Source organism: Larimichthys crocea, chromosome XX (assembly GCF_000972845.2).
Source record: "Larimichthys crocea isolate SSNF chromosome XX, L_crocea_2.0, whole genome shotgun sequence".
NCBI lineage: Eukaryota > Metazoa > Chordata > Actinopteri > Sciaenidae > Larimichthys > Larimichthys crocea.
The window spans coordinates 14,511,904-14,528,047 of NC_040030.1; the positions used below are offsets into that span (position 1 = coordinate 14,511,904).

General features: G+C 40.6%; 1 protein-coding gene across 1 annotated transcript in view; it reads right to left on the reverse strand.

Annotated features, from left to right (window-relative positions):
* sox5 (SRY-box transcription factor 5) overlaps positions 1-16,144 on the reverse strand; it is a 213,744-nt gene that overhangs the window by 122,912 nt on the left and 74,688 nt on the right. Inside the window, exon 4 of the mRNA XM_027291908.1 lies at positions 9,894-9,971. The gene's annotated coding sequence lies outside the window, so the exon portion shown is untranslated. The remainder of the gene's footprint in view (positions 1-9,893; positions 9,972-16,144) is intronic.

A 16,144-nucleotide genomic window follows, 5' to 3' on the forward strand; every position in this document is an offset into this window, starting at 1 on the left:
TCATTCAATGTTCAAGTTTAACTGAAATTTTTATTTTCTCAACTTTCTATGAAGACCACATCTATTGTGCATTATGGGGGCATTCATAGTGAATTGTAATGCATTCATATTGCTTTATTATTACACTCATAATGCTTTCTCATGCTCTGTATGAACAGTTATAAAACATAGACTGTGACTTGAATGAATTATACATTCAAGTGTCTTATGGATGATTTGCCTAGTTATAAACTAGAGGTTGACTGATGGGGCTATAAAACATTATGACTACCTATACTCACCTACCGTAGTACCGTAGTAGTCCATGCAGTATCATTGTAAATGTAAAGTGGAGTACATATATATATTTTGGCAGTCTTAGTCAAATCTGTGATTTGATTTCTCTGTGACACTCAGCTGTGGCATTACCACATCTGGACCCAGGAAAAAGAGACTGCTATAGTCCCTCATTTCCCTGATGAACACAGCACTGAGTGTATGGGAGCGAAGGTCTAGTGGGAATCAGTTCACATTAGCAAGTTAGACTAGCTTCAACTTTGAAAGTCAAAGCTAGATAGCCCAGCAAGCTAACGTCCACAAACCTTACAAACATGGTAGTCATGCTAGGAGTGGCTAATGTAGCCTCAAGCTGATAACCTCATTTAAAGATGAGGAGTGGGCAGTTCTGGTGAATTCGCTTATCTCTAACTTTTTTTGTCATTTTTTAAACTTGTAGATTTCAGTCCAAATGAACATTACCTCAAATGACATCACACGAGGCAATTTATCTGCAGCTCCTTGTGGAGTCATAAAACAACTTTTCTTTTTTTTTGTCTTGTCTTTGCCAAGGCCATGTTGGATGTTGCAAAGGAACAGTAGACTTAAATTGCTAATGCTACATGTGGGCTTGTATGTTATACAGTTTGACATGCTCATTTGGCAGCACACCACAGATGTTGACAGTGCGTCATTCAGTGGTTTAGTCAAAGGACGGTCAACTGCTACCAATAAAAACATCCAGCCTAAGGCTTTAAGCTTACATGCTGTTTCTGTAAAAAAAATGTCAAAGAAAAAATTCATACTCCAATAAAAATTAAATTCAGTTAGACACAAATATGGGAAAAAGTTTTAACTGAAGACCTTTAATTGGCGATTGGAACATTCAAAAATTAGAATGGGAAGACCAAAACTATTTAAGAAGAAGAGGGATATGTTTGATAGGGATACACTGCATAGAAAGATTTACAATCAAATAACAAAATATTAAAATATAACAGTTGCACTTATTTGTTACTGTCATGTATAAGTGTTTGTTTTGCTAGGATTACATTTGTTTTAGTTGTCGATGTGTGAAGTGAACATTATCCCTTTCAACTTTCCCTACATTTTCTTCATCAGTAGACTTGGGAATGTCAAAAACATATTTTCTTTTTTTTTTATAAATGTGTCATTTTTGTACTATGTTCACACCTATTCAAACCAGCTGTTAAATAAAGAAAGCATTGCTGTTACATAGAGCTGGCTCTGTTTTTACAAAGGATACACAAATGTCCCATTCACTAAGTCGAATATATGGACTGCTTGTTGTAGTCAAAAAGACCATGAACAGTAAAATATGTACCCTTTCTACCAATGAATGGATCTGTAGAATTCACTTTTCCACACAAATCTCAGAATTCCTCTGCATAGAAACAAGTTAATAAGTGAAGAGGGTAAAAGCACCTTAAGGCTACTTGAGCCACAAAGGCTGATGATCCACAAAGCTAATATGGCTTGGCAAACCTAATTGTTCAAAATTGATCAAATACAGAGTCTACTAGATGCTTTTAACTGGTTTATTGCGAGATAAGGAGAAAACAGGGGTTGGCATTGTTATTCATACCACAGAAAAATAGTTGTCTCCCAATCGCATTTAAGCAGAAGGGTGTCAGCTGCCTACAGGGTTGAGCGCGTGATGATGTTAAGGTGACCATTATTGCTCCACTGGAAGAGATTGCTCTGATGTTCTTTGGATGGTTAAGTGGAAGGCAATCATATTTCATTACATTCACATACAAAGGTGTACCAAGTTAAACCAGTACAAATACAGGTACCTGCAGATACTCACACACTTACCGCGCCTGGAGTCAAGTGGAGAGGAAGAGATATGTGAGAGAATATATTTAGGTCAGTGCAGAGAGTGCAGACAGCGACTACTAATAAGAGGAGAGCTTGGGCTTAGGCTGGCAAATCTGTTGGCTGTATACAGTACATTACCTTACAACCAACATCCTGGACTGCCTGTTTTCAAACACTTCAGACTGAGCATTTGAGAAATTTGTAATTTTATCAAAGGGACCTGGCAGTAGTAGAAAAACTTTTCTCACAATTCAAATAGTCATTTTCTATATAACTCAAAATCATAGCACATAACATAAAGGGCTTTAAAATCTATGACAAACAATGAAAGGGGCTTGGTAAGACCTTGAGTTACACTGGATTTAAAAACTTGGAAAACGATCACAGTGTTAATTATTTTACTTTGACTAAAACAAGCGTGCGGTAAAGTTTTTAAAAACAAAAATTCTGCATTGGGTGATTCGTTCTTAAAGACACAATAATTTTGCAGGAAAAGTCATTACTTTAACAGACTCACACTGTGCTCATCTTCCATGACATCAACCATTTTGTTTTTTTAAATGGTGAATAAATGAATTCACAAAATTCATACACACTCAAGTCAACTTTGACAGCCAGCGGTGATGTGGAGCCATGTAAAGGTTGGTATTAAGTGGGAGAAATGGCCAATGCAGCGCGGTTATTTTACTGTCACATCATTGCTGTTTCGCATTCCTGTTCAAACACCGTGTACAAATCTTGTCAGACAGGAAACGGGCCGAACATAAGGCAGTTAACTGACAGGTAGGGAAAAAACAGACAACAGGTGGAAGGACAGGCAAACACAGCAGCTAATGGAGCTGATTGTGGATGTAGTCAGAGAGGTGACGCTCCAAGGCTCACAGGGAGCCGACAGCAGGTCTGACCTCCTAATCTTACTTACAGCACAGCCACTCTCATGCTGTAATTGCCTGTCAGACTGTGAGCATGTGTGTTTATGTGTGTTTTGGAGGAAGGGGTGTGGTAAGAGACAGCACTTGCACTTGACCCGAGATGCAAACCAACCCTGTGTTTCCCATAAATGACATGAAAAAAAGCGTCAGCGGCCACGCACACCTACCTGAGACCCTGACTCCCCTGGCCCTCTCCCTTTCTGGCTCCTAGTAATTACCTGTGGGCCTATGGAGGGGTGGGAACTATTGTGTGCTGTCTGTGTAGCACTCAGGGAGATGTGGGATTGATGCGCACTCAGCGACCTCTCTGATTGGGGTTAACAGCAGCCTCATTTGCATGAGGAGATGGGGCTTTCATTAGCTACAGTAGCAAGACCTCAGGTGCACAACACACTCATATCTCCACACGTGAACACACACACACATAGAGAGGGTAAATTATTTAACCTTTCAAAACACACAAGGTTCTTTTGTTTGTTTGTTATTTTGGTGTGTATAAAAAGTATCATCACATTTGTCATCATGGCTGAACTTTTACCAGCCAAAATATCCCCAAAATATCTAAATACACACACAAGATTTTTATGTTTGAGGACCACTGTAGTTACACTAGGCCATTCCAGGTTTGTTTTATAGTACAAAGTGTGAGAATGTCTCTGAACAATAGCATAAATTAATGATGATTATGGGATTATGATTCAAACATTACATCACATCCGGCATCTATATGTTGCAAATAAAACTTTTAACTTTGACCTGATGTTGATTATTATGTTGAAATAAAGACTGAAAATGACTTTGGATAGAAAAACCCAACAACAGTTCAATTGGACCACTGCTGTTGCACAGAGGGGTTTCTCGCTAACATATAATGCAGGGTCATCTGTCAAACATAAATAAATAAACATACCTAGGGCCACTGGTTAGCTCAGTAGGTAGAGTGTGCAGCCCATGTAGGTACGGCCCAAAGGCTCAGTCCTTGCCTCAGTGACCCAGAGTTCAATTCCAACTCTCTCTCACCCCACATTCCTGTCACTCTTCAGCTGTATCTGTCAAATAAAGCTAAAAAAGAAGCCCTAAAAAATACCAAAAACATGTACGACGATATGAGGACGATATGATTGTGACTGATAACTTATTTTAAAATCCTGCCTCATTCTTAGCTAATGGATGTACAATATTACTCAGGCTGGACCTCCTGTATTTCATCCTTTCATTAAATGCCTTTGCCTTTTTTTTAAATATGGCTGTTTGCCATGTGAATGCCAACAAAATATCAAATACCAAGTACTTAAGGCTAATATTCAGCACACAGCAGCTACATGGCCCTCTGTTTGGAGTCCTTGTCTGTTTCACTGAACTTTTATCTCTGGTTTGGTTCATTATGTGTAGAAAAATAGTTAATAAAAAAATATAATATATAATAAATGTTTCCCAGTAACCTCTCCAATATAACCTATAGAAAAATACAACCAAAGAGCCTTGCACAGTTATGCGCCTATGACAATTTACAACAAACCAAACTGTTTTTCTTCTTTGCCAGAATGATTTCAGGTTTTGTCTAGTTCTAGCACAAAATACTACTGAGATACAATAGATCTGGCAACAAAAAAGTGCCCCTTGGTCAACTGTATGATTTGCTATTTTAAAAAAAAGAGTTTTTTTCTACTACTACAATCACTTGCGCAAACAAAGAGGGCTTTGCTAGGCAATACACAACAAGACAGCTCACTGCGGATCTGAAACAGAGTCATGCAACAAAGTGGTCACTTCACTCAGTGACACCTACAAACGCTTCCTCTCTATCTCACACACACACTCATAGACACACACATAGTCACACACACTGTCCTGTGCTGTCATGTATAATGCAGCGTGTGGCCGGCCGGGCAGATGCCTCATCCCCAGGGGGTCCCATCATGCTTTTGCTAGGATGAAACATTTAACAGCACAGGACAAAATGGAACACGCACAATGAATAAACAGGACGGGTTTCTGGAAGAACACACACACAAACAAACAAACACCACATTCTTACTATCGTGTGGTGTCTTTAAAACACATAACCTTTACGATGTGTCCCAGCGTGCACAGCTGAATTAAAATTGATCATGATTTAAGAGGAAACTACTGAATGAAGTTGTTCTAAACTTACAGCTAAAACACACGTGACATTTGTACATTTTGGCCTACGTATTACACAAAACCATCTTTTATCATTGTGACCTCCACGCCCCAATGCACAGACTAACACACACACACGTGCGCGCGCGCTCTCATGCAGAGAAACACTGGTTCTCCTTTTAAGGCTGTGAAAACAAATGGCCACTTGGCTGTACACTTGCGTGCACACACACACACACACACACACAGACACCAGAAGTGGGTCATTAAATGAGTCACCCAACAACTGTAAGAGTGCTTTTACTGCAGCCTAAGTGAATAACTGTAGAAAAACGACAATACGGCTGCATAATATCGGTATCATGTTCCATATTCAGCACATGATGGGGCAAAGATGAGGAAGTTGTGTGTGTATGCACGGGTGTGTGTGTGTGTAAGAATGCATGCCTGTACTTGATGGAGCAAAGAGGAAGAAGCTCTGTAAGTGTGAGCAGATGCTGGTGCTTTGAGTGTGTAAGTGTGAGATTGTGTGTGTGTGTGTGTGTGTGTGTGTGTGTGAGGGAGCCTAAGGAGGCCTGGAGCGAGGCCAGGCTGGCTGTAGACTGTGAATATTAATGTGCTGTAACCTTGACACAGGAGGAGCTGCTGGTGCTGGAGAGGAGCCTCCTCTGATGACATCAGACAAGAAGACAGGGACTCCTTCCTGATATAACACACTGAGGCATGCCTCCTCATTACACCTCCTGTCTCCTCTCCTCTCATTTCCTTTCCTCTAATATAACCTTGTCTTATAATGTCCTCCACCCATCTTCTCGTTTACCTCCCCTTCCATCGCCTCACTCCTCTCCTCCACATCTCTGCCCTCACTCCTTTAATGTATCCCGCACTCCCTGCCCTTCTCTTCTCCTCTAGTCTCTTCTCTCCTTCACTTCTTCTGTCAATCTCTCTTTTCCTAACATCTCCTGTCTTCTACTCCTAACCTTGTCATGTACCCTTATTCTCTCTTCTCTTCTACCAGATCCTTTTTCCTCAGTTTCTTTCTCTAACTACACCTCCCCTTTCTACCCCACTTCCTACAACCTCTCTCCTCTTCTGTCCTACACTCACCTTTCTTTCCTCTCCTAAAATCTCTCTGTTCCCACTTATCTCTTCCATCCTTTCTTTTTTCTGCGCTGCTCTACTCTTCAATTGTCTTCTCCCTTACCTCCCTTGTCTCCTTGTGTCCGCTCAACTAACTCTACTACTACTCTCTACTACTCTACCTCATGTCCTCTTTTCCTTCCATACCCTTGCTCTCTCTTTCTCTCTGTCTCTCTTTTTCTCTCTCCAATCTCTCATCCTTCACCCCTCTTCTTGCCTCTTTTTCCCCTTCTCCAATCCATGCTTGCCTCCTCACTCCTCAGGTCTTCCTCTCCTCTCACAAACTCTTGTTCCATCATTATTAATGCCAGTCACCTCCTATTGTTCTCTCTTCTTTGTGAGTGTATATGATTCTGGCTGTACAACTAAACGCCCCTCACACCACCTCCAATCCCCCTCTCTCTCTCTCTCTCTCCCTCTTTCAGCTCACTGCCAGGCTACCACAGCCCAAACTGTTCAGCTGCAACTGTTCCAAGCCCAATAATTACAGCTTGTCAGAAAGAATTAATTTTCTCATTTCTCATAAAGACGTGTAAAAAATTACCATGTTATTATAACGCCGCCACTCTCTGGAGGCACCAACGAAAACCAAATTTAATTTCGGAAATTCTTCCCTCGCACATTAAATTAAACACATAAATAAGAGTTTAGGAATTGGGGGGAGGTTGTCGGGGGGGCGGGGGGGGAGCATATGTTCGTTAGGCCGGCCTCAGCTCTGGGTAATGGCCGTCGTAATGTTTTGATGGGCCCAGCTATTGGTAAGCACCAATACATTTGCATGATCACCGTCGCGGCAGGCAAGCGAGCTGCCAATTAGCTCTCTTACAGCTCTGGACAGCGCTGGGAGAGAGAGGACAGGGGATCTGTTCAGCAAAAGAAATACACAGCAAGATATGGAGCTGAGCTAATTAACAGCCACATATGGAGAATAGCATATTTACTGCAGGGGATGAGATGTGTAGCCTTTCACTGAGGATGTCTTAAGCGTTTAAAACATTTATGACTTACAGTAGAGCAAGGCTTTGGGTTCAGTGGTGTAAATGCAAAAGAGCATAACAACAGACCTTGCATGAGGATGCAATAAAATCTCTATTTTGAATTTATTGCCTTGTGCTACAATTCTATGAATGCTCTTTTTTTGTAGGCTTAATAGGCAATTGCTTTTGTTATGAGTGCAATGTGCAGGCACTCGAAATAACTTCACAGGAAACCGGATTAACTTTTACGACGGAAATGAGTTACAAGTGCTTTTATTCACTAAAACATCACGATGAGCCTTTCCCTCACCTGACAGGGCAAATTCTCTTCATTCTGAAAACGCTGTCAAATCTATTGATTTCTGCCAACTGCAGAGCGACTTGTGGATGGTTGGTTCACCTCACAAGTCATACCAAAGACGCTTCAGTCCTGCTTTCTGGCGCTGTCATCTCAAAGAGAACGACTGCTGCCCAACTGCCCCCAAAATGACGTATTTTCCATTATTTTCACAAACTTTGCCAAAGCTGTTTTTGTGCCCAAAACCTAACCAAACTTTAACCAGAAATGGATGTAGTTATGTGTAATGGTTTTGGAAGGCGCATACATATGATGTGATACTGACAAACAATGTCGTCATGTTTTCGTCACGTCTCTTCTGCTACAGTGGCCTTACTGTGTGTTTGTTATAGATTTGTCCACAGCTCCCAAGACAATACCAGAGAGCAACTCCAGCATGGAGTATGACTGAGTATGAACACAATAATTGTGTGCACCATGCGGTCCATAATCCACCTATAAGTTGCAGCCGAATATTTGGATTTTAATGTAAAGATAAAATTAGAGTTAAATTTCCTTATGATCACAAACAGCCTGGCTACGCTGCCTTTTATATTCTGTATGTTATGTCGTTATTGGAATTGTGGCAGCTTTTGCAAAAGGGTTTCAAGCTGGCATCACATTTCTAGAGATGAATAATAACTACTTTGTTCTCAGTCTCTTCCATCTTTTTCTCCCTGTGTAAGGTAGCTACATAACAACCATTTTATTCCACTGCTCAACGTTTTTTGGAAGTTTTTTCTCATCTAAACCAAGCGGCTCAGGATGAAAGAGGCAGGATAGAATTGGTGACAATAAAAATAGTACAATAATAATAATTAATTTAACTCTCTTTAATTAATTTCCCAATCCTGCTCTCATGTACAAGTTTGTAATCCAACATGAACACTTAAAATGTACATCAGGACAAAAAGAAGTCTGACTAATGGTCAGAGAGTGTATAATAAGTCAATAGGAACAAAGTTTAAGAAAGGGGAAAGGGTATGATGACTGGGCCTTTCTTATTTATCAACTGATGACATCATTTGTCACTTAAAGAAGCAGAATACTTAAGCAGAGGTTAAAAACATGTGATGATTAAAACTGAGGCAGAAGACCAGCCCCTCTCGCTCTGACGGGGAACTCCCATAACGAAACAAACTCACAGATGAACAGGGTGTCCCCTCCAACTCTTTGGCACGATGAAGACAGGGACTTTCCCCGCCTGCAGCACAGGACACACACACACACACACACACACACACACACACACATACATACATTCCCAGGGACACACACAGAAAAAGGTCACCCCTGGTTGACACACACACAGTGGGCAGAGTCATGGCCGATCTGACGGGGTTGTGACAAACAGTCATACAACCATACACATACACAAACACACTTTTACACACACGGGCCACAGTCAGTGTAACCAGTGCCAGCTAAATCTCCTCAGCAGAGCCGCGATGAGGCCGCAATCTGTGATCATGACACTGCCTTGACACACACTGTCTGGACTCAGAGACACACACACACACACACACACACACACACACACAAAGAGCAGGCAGACAGTATCAGTTGAGCCTCTATTTCATGGTCATTTTCTTTGTATCAGGGTTTGCTGGTGTTGCCCTCCTCTGACTCCCAGGCCTTGTTCTGTATAAAGCACCATCGACTCCTTTTTGTCATCACAACCAAGCACGCAAAGAGATAGTTGTTCACTGATGTGCCACAACATTTACAGAAATCCACTAGTCATATTCATTTCTCAGTAAAGTTTTAGGTGAGTCCCAAGATACAAAACACATTACTGTGCAGAAGAGGAACTGGCCAGCAAAATTCAGAAGACACTGTGCTGAGCTCAGTGCAAGGCTCGGTTCAGAAAGATTAAATATGTATGCATGCATTAGCATAGCTCTGTAATCTCTGTACCATAATGGTTCTTATATGTTCCACACTTATATTCTGTATTATCAATTTGTTGTGGTAAGTATATTACATATGTTACGTTGTAATGTAACTTCTTTCATTGAACCACTTTCCTATAACTTCTCTGAGTTCAATGACTTCACAGAAAGCTTTGCAGCCTGTAGCTTTTCTCTACTGAGGCTACAGTACTGTGGGTATCAACTAGAATGAATTTATGAAGAACATGAAAAAAATAATGATCTAATAATGTGGGTTTGCTGACTTTTTACTGTAAACCTAACCTCAGCAGGCTCCAAATGCCTGGGGAACTGGGTTATTAAGTGTGACTAAGCCAGAGATCTTGAATACATTTCAGACAGTTGAAGCACTTACCAGTTACTTGATGGAGCAACGTGAAGAGAAAAATGTCTAGAAGTAATCAGTTCCTCTGTCCACCGGGCTTTTTCACTCCTGAACACAAAGAAGAACAAAAGACAGTCCATTAATAGTACAAAATGTGTCTTACGAATGCAAATAACCAAATGTTTGAAACAGTATGTCTAATTTAGGTGTACAAAAGGTTAAAGAGAGTCAAAGAGAGAACAAAAAAACAGCATTGTAAGACAGCTCTAAAAACCATGACAAGGTTTTTTTCTTGTTTTTTTGTCTTAAGCTTTTTATGCCAAACAGATTTACCTTTAAATGTAGTTTTTCTTGTATATGTACGTATATATTCTTTAGGAGGCCATTCAGTCCCAGTCTACATTAGCTGGGCAGTCGGAAGATCACTGTCTTGGTCAAGTATATTAAGGCCACATTGGCTGCTGTGGGTCACTCACGAACCAATAGGCTATCTGAGTGTGTACTGTTGGGTGTGTTGTGTGTCGAATAGTGTGTAAATGTTTCTGTGCATGAAATCATGGGGTAAGAGAGAGGGAAAAGAGATAATCAGGCAAATAAAGACGTTGAGAGAGTTCAGAATAACTCGTTTCTCTCTTCATCACTTCTCCTCCTCCCCCATACCCACCCCCTATTGCTCCCTACATTCCTCCTACCCTCGCCCCTTCATACCAGAATCCTTCCATCTATAAATATCAACAAAAGAGACTATAGAAGTACATACACACACACACACACACACACACTGTAAACACACACACACACCAGTCTAAACCAATGAGCACAGTGGCGTATTGTGCCAGCAGAGCCAATACACACTTCCACAGCCATTACTCCCCATGGAAACAGGCAAGCGCGTTCGCACACACATGTGATGTTGACGTTGTACCCGCACAGAGGCTGCCTTAGACAATAAGCTATTTCAGGGCCAAATCGCTGACAAAAATCCATTTTTCCACCCCACTAAAAAAGATCAGGAATGAGGGAGGGAGAAAGAGCAGGATGGAGAGAAAAGCTGAAATCAAATAAACAGTGGCGTACATCTCTTAAGCTGGATTTATCTCTGTATTTTGTCATCATTCTAATTTATTCCTCAACCTGCTTACAATTACTGCCTTTTCAAAACTCATATTGCCGGCTCGTTGTTGTTCTCAGAGAGATTGCGTGGTATCTGCCAATGAATGAGCGGGGGACTTGCATAAGGTGGAAAAGCTCCTAGTGTACTTTTGTAGATTATCCACTTGATACCGATTCATTTTCTCTCTCACTTGTCACAGTTTAGTAAAGGAGGCGATGTAGGACAAACATGCAAATGCACAGAAAAACACACATCACACATGCACGCACGCAGACACACACAGTACTGTAGAGTGTAGAGGAAGGGAGTGGGCTCATCATCTTTAGTTGTGATTACAACACTTGGCAAGCTCTCCCCCCTGCCTGTTTGCCTGCCTATTGCCTTACAAATGGATTAGTAAGCCCTGTTCCATGTGTGTGTAGCTTCTCTGAGATTTAGGCTGACTTACAAATAACACCAATCAGATTTGGGAGCAGCCGTTGTGCCGTCTTTTCTGGGGGAATATTTGGCGATGTGATCTCGGGACAATGCTACAGTGTTGCTTGCATACACTTAGGAAAACCTTGGGACCTGTGTGTGTTTATGTGTTGTGAAGATTTTACGTGTCTCATAATACGGAAGTCTGACTGCAACTTTTGGAGTCGGTTGCGGCAGTTAATCCATGGGAGGCCTGCTCGCTGATCCCTAGTTTACATGTAATATAGAAGAGGACAAGTCTGATCTGAGGGACTGAGAAAAGGAGGTATTTAGACAGGGAAGGCAGATGATTCACAATAAAGAACACAGGGAAGTCCAGCCCAGAAAGACAACTCTAATGTCTTGTAGGTTTAGGTGTAATTTTTCTATATCAGGGACTAGTTTGCTTGACTTATTGGTGTGGATAACTGGCCTTTGGCCCTATTTACACGAACCATTATGAGTATCTCAGACATGTATCTGGATAAAGAGACTTGCATACATACTTTCATTGAACTGTAGCCACATATAGAGGTTTCTACTGACCAGATCACAGAGTGGTAGTAATGCACCTGAAGTTAAATTGTAATGATGTCTACCTAGTCACAAGTAACGTAACCAAGTAACATAAACACATGGATGGATTAGGAATAAAAACTAAAGTTTGTACATCCTCACAGTCAGTCCATCACACAGATCAATGCTCTCTCACCCACACAGGTTTGGTTATTGAACTGATCAGGGATCATGACTGCTACAACATCCTCTGTATCATTGCATGTGTTGAAATCACTAGAGCGCATTTTCCTCTAGATTTAATTAATTAATCAGTCAGGAAAAAAAACCTGTACATGAACTTTCTACATAGATCACTCATGTCTGTTGTCTGTGTTTTTATTTGCCCCCCAAAAAAGCTGATGTCTGGAGGTTTCAGTGTTCTTCAGCTTGAATCATCTATGACACATTTTTTTATGTGCAACGTGACCCTGAATAGGAAGAACACAATATTACAAAAATATATCTATATATTAATTTATATATGGTCATAAATTGCCCACTAAAATGATGTTTGTTTATTATTTTCTGTTTGTGTTTGACATCAAGTAGCAGTTTGTCCATGAGGTGTGAGAGACTTCTTTACCCAGGCGATAACATCTTTTTTTTATTTTTTACAAACAAACCCTGTCATGCACAAGACTTAAGTCTGAGATCAGTGTAATGTGCTATAAGTGCCTTGCTCCAGAGCATCATGATAACACCATGGCAACTATCTGGTCACAAACCCTCCTCTATCATTTATAAAACATAAAAAATAAGAGCACCAATTTTAGTGCAAAAGGAGTGTTTGGTATATGGGAAAAGTAAGTGTGTGGCTGTGTGTGTGTGTGTACACATGTGTTTCTCCTGACCCGAGAGTACAGTTTGTATGAATAAAGCTCTAAGCTGAGCTTCCATTAAGCCCCTTTCAACACAATGCCTTTCTCTCTCAGAAACTCTGTCTGATGGAAATCTGCTTTTGTTGCCGCAGTTCAATGTCCCTGCTATCTCCTGATGGAAGGAGGGAGAAAGGTCTGAATGGGCCTCTATAGTTTTATGTTCCAGACGGTTCACGCACACACATTTGCCAAATCACACACACTCCTTGCTCCTCTACAATGAAATCAATGCTCTCAGTTTTCCTCTCTGTGCACAGCATCTCACAGTGCCAAAGGCTTCTTGTGATCAAACACCACATCATGTTCTGCAACTTCTGATACTGATGCTAACACAGTGCAGCTTTTGTACTCTGGTGTGGCTGTTCGTTCACATTGTATTTAGTCACAAATGAAGGATGCCTTTTTTGATTTTTTGTGTTTTTATTCCATTTCCTTTTTTTGGATGGGAAATTCTCACTAATTTACTAATGGTTGCCATGCTTTATCACTCCCCATATTCGCTATAATGTCCTGCACCTTGCATTAACATAGTTTTTTTCAAAATAAATAAGTCATGCATCGTGTAACTCAATGCAGCAATGTAAAACATGGCATATTAACCAAGAAAATTAAATAAAATATGTCCTAACCCCCTCATTTTTTTAAACAAAAGTTACAGAATTGTGTTTGCTGGTGACTTTTTAGCAGGAACGCCAAACAAAGCATGCAGAAAGACAGTATCTAACATAACCTGCTCACAATTAACTTTAGATTTTGATTGCACATTGTGTTATTTGGCTCTACAATCTCTCCACTGTCTGTATGGGCATGTTTGTATGTTGGGGTTGAGTGGGTTATACAATCGAACATATGTCAGGAAATATGTCTGGTTTAGTTTGGATAGGAGCGCTGGGCTGCTGCTCCCAGGGCTACCGTGGGACCAGGAGTGTCCAGGGATAAAGCCTGATTGTTGGGAAGATAAAGACTGCTAACAGAGTGGACAGAGAGGGGAGGGTCTACAGGACTGTCCCCACCAAAGGCTGCCACACATACGCATGGAGGCACGAAAACATGAACGACACGTTCAAAAGTCAGTAAACCTAAACATGCATGAAAGCATTACCTACAGCAGTTTCACATTCAGAAAACAAACACGGTGTCAAAGTGGTATATTGGCAATGTGCTGGTGGGGAGATCATAGGACTGTTATGCTGGTTATGTAACAAGACTGTATGGACAGGCTGGCTGTTTCTGAGACAGTGGGAGTCAGACAAAGACTGATACAGAGACAAGACAACAACATTCATGTATATATAGAAAGATACAGTGACTCAATATCATTTGCAGAAACATTTATTTTAATAAAGGATGTGTTCCTAATGTGAGCATTGATGCTTAGAGGTAGGAGTCTATTAAAGCAGCGTATTGGATTGTACTGGTACCTAATAAACTGGTTACTAAGTACTAAGCTACTAGTGTCCTTCTCAGCGTTACTCCATGCATATGCACAAACTTTGCATACACAAAATTGCATTACATCTTACCAGCTTAATCGTGTTACTCGCGGCCTGCCGCAGTAGAACACACTCGCTCCCACAATACACACCTGTGTGTGTGAACAGAGAGTGTTTTTGATTTTGGCGCCGATGTTAACAGCTTACAGCAGACTGAGCAGATGTAGCCACGTGGCGTTTCGCCGTGTGACCTATCTTTTCCACAGTGCACCTTTCACGACAATTTCAGTGTCTGCATATGTAGAATGTCACAGACATGAAAATTAAAATTTTCAAACTCAATACTTGTGTTGTGTATCTGTTGCAGATTAAAAGCCAAGTTTAACATTTGTCTAACAGGAGGATTAATTTGTCAGCAAGGGTTTTATTGTGTTGTATTTCTGTGTGGTGTCGACACTGTGTTAGTGTCACACAGCTCAGAGTCCAGATAAAGATGGGAGATACATCTTTCTTTTAGATACTTCTTCTCTGCAAGTAGGGACATGTGTACATCTACATATACACTCAACACACACTTCAAGTATTATAAGTTAAAGTTCAAGGAGGACAGATTTTATTCAGGGGCATCTCTTCAAGTTTCTGTTCCGGTCTGACAGTCTAATGCTGAGCATTATATAAGCCTATAAATGCTTATCGAGATGAAGTTACGTTTTCTGTAATTGTCTCTTAAAGGTACAATTCGCTATTCAAAAAAGCATCAACAGTAAAAGACTTGCATTGTGCTATACACTATTCCATCCTCAATTCAATCCATGTGGACGACAGCAATTTCATTTATTCCTGCATTCATATAAAAATGGATTATTGCTGAAATGCTGCATTCTGTAAATGATAATGTTACCAATAATAAAAGGCACTTCATTATATTCCATGGGCAAATTAATGCCCTGGAGCACATTATATGAAATGAAGGAAGGTCTAATACAGACAATGAACCATTGGGTCCAAAGATGTCATCGTGAACCACAACTTCCTGGAACAAATGTGCTTAGCAATTATGCATCAGTGACATCAGGGTATTGTATTGTTTGTTGTATGGACAAGGACGTATCTCAGTACCTTGACCCCTTCTCGGAGCTGGCCAATAGCTATTCAAACCAATGGTTCCTTTTGAAATACAACATCACTACTTCTCTTTGCCAAGTCTAAATCAACCCTGGTAATTAGAATTATACAAACAAGGAAGAATGAGACCTTTTCTGTTCCGTCTTTGTGAGACAGAATGGCTAGATTGCATTTCTGATGGATGTCAATAGGAACACCAGCTACACAGCTGTGAGACCTTGTAGAGACCTTGAAACAAACACACAGACATGTTACCGCAGCAAACTCACTTGACAAACGTACTGCTATTATGTGCTCTTAAATCAAAAACCTACAGTGCATCTTCTCTGATTACTCCGTTACGTGATTTTTGATTGGCGTAGCAGCCTGTTCAAATCTGGACTGTGGATGTTAAATATCTGGTCCTTATTAAATCCATTATATTGCTTCCTTGTACTTGCACATAAGAAAAATCGGTCCTGAAACACATGGATCAATAAGGGTTGCACACACACAGACAGTCCATTCAATACATTCAGTTAAAGTGCTCATACCTCTCAGTGCTGTTTTTCTTTCCTTTATTAATTTATCAAATCTCGAATATGACATATTCTTCACTGCCTTCACCCAGCTTTCTGTGTCCACACTATTCAAACTGTGCCTACACCTACTTATACATACAATCTAGTAAGGATACTGTTATGCCTACTTTGAATAGATCCAATGTGGTGAGTGTTG